Source organism: Macaca nemestrina, chromosome 11 (assembly GCF_043159975.1).
Source record: "Macaca nemestrina isolate mMacNem1 chromosome 11, mMacNem.hap1, whole genome shotgun sequence".
Taxonomy (NCBI): Eukaryota; Metazoa; Chordata; class Mammalia; order Primates; family Cercopithecidae; genus Macaca; species Macaca nemestrina.
Window position 1 is genome coordinate 51,231,762 of NC_092135.1, and position 1,782 is coordinate 51,233,543.

The 1,782-nt window shown below is 43.9% G+C and overlaps 1 pseudogene; it reads right to left on the reverse strand.

The window, feature by feature from the left end:
- Positions 1-320: 320 nt before the first annotated feature.
- Positions 321-1,536, reverse strand: LOC105492719 (tubulin alpha chain-like; annotated as a pseudogene).
- Positions 1,537-1,782: the final 246 nt, after the last annotated feature.

Below are 1,782 nucleotides of genomic sequence, written 5' to 3' on the forward strand. Positions count from 1 at the left end.
TTTCATTTTTTAAACAAGTATGAAACTATTAAGAAATAACATATTTTGGCATAAAATGAGTCATACAGATCATGCTTCTGCTGGTAGTTTAAATTGAAAAACCATAGCAAATATTATCTCCATATATATGGAATTTTTATTTTATTTACTTCAAGCCTTTAATTTGAGACATGATGGAAAAATCTTGTAGGCACACAGGGAAAGGCATGATTACTACTGAGTGAAAACGATCTAACTGGAAAGTTTTAATGCCTGTCAGCTAATGTCAAAGCTGAAATTCTGGAAGTATGATATGCTGCAAGACTGAAAGGAATGGAAAATTAGTGTTCCTCTTCTTTTTCTTCAACAGAATCCACACCAACCTCCTCACAATCCTTTTCAATGGCAGCCATGTCCTCACAGCCCTCAGAAAATGCTTCTTTTCCCATCCCCTCACCCACTTCCCAGTGAACAAAGGAACAGTTGGCATAACTCAAGTCAAACTTGTGGCCTAGGCAAACCCAGGCCTCAGCAATGGCTATGGTGTTGCTCAGCATGCACGCAGCTCTCTTTATGTTGGCCAGATTTCCAGCAGGTACTACAGTGGGAAGCTGGCAATTAATGCCAACTTTCAGGCCAGTGAAACACCAATCCTCAAACTGGATGTTGCATTTGGTCTTGTTAGTGGAACAGCAGTAAGTATTGACATATTTGGGAACCACATTACCACAGTGTAATAGGCAGTAAGCCATGTATTTACCGTAGTGATTCACAATCTGGTTGCCTGGCTCATTTCACAATCTGGTTGCCTGGCTCAAAATAAGCACTGGTGACCTCTGCTATGCATGGTAGTCTTACCCAGCAGAGATGACAGGACATATGTGACCAAAGAGAAGAGGATGCAGGAAGAGGGTACCAGGTCAGTCTGGAATTCTGTCAGACTCCATGAAATCTGAGAGAAGCAGTGATGGAGGACACAATCTGGCTAAGAAAGCAGTTAAGATTAGGGTACTTTGGGTGCTCAATATTGGGGTTTCTACAACAGATGCCATAGATGGCCTTATTGTCTACCATGAAGGCACAAAATGCTGCAGGGTGGTGCTGGTGGTGGAATGGAGTTGTAGAGCTCAGCCGCAGCTGTGGAAACCTGCAGGGCTGGGCAAATGGAGAACTTCAGTTTAGACTTTGTGGCATAATCAACAGAGAGAAGTGAACCCGGAACCAGTTTCTCCACCAAAGCTGTGGAAAACCAAGAAGCCCTGAAGACGTGTGCACTGGTGAACCAGCTTGCGACTTTGGTCCAAGACAAGACCAATGATCTTGCCAATGTCGTGATCTCCACAGGCGTAGTTATTGGCAGCATCTCCCTTGTCTGTGATGAGCTGCTCAGGGTGGAAGGGCTGGTGGTAGGTGCCAGTGCAAACTTCATCGATGACTATGGGTTCCAGGTTTATAAATACTGCCCTGGACACAAACTTGCCTGCCCACTGAAGAGGCGTAGAATCAATCATCTCCTTACCCAGTGGTCTTGTCACTTGGCATTGGGCTATTGAGCTGGATGCTGTGTTCCAGGTAGTAGAGCTCCCAGCAGGCATTGCCAGTCTGGACACCAGCCTCCCCAAGGTGGATGAAGATGTACTCACACTTAGTGGCTACAGGTTAGAAAAGCAAAAGTCAGAAGACACCAGGTCTCTGTTACCATCCCTGACATGTTAAGAGTCAAGTAGGTAACACATTGTATTTGGAAATTTTTTTTAAAAGGGCATAAATAACTCATGAAACACTTTAAGAAGAAATGATAAT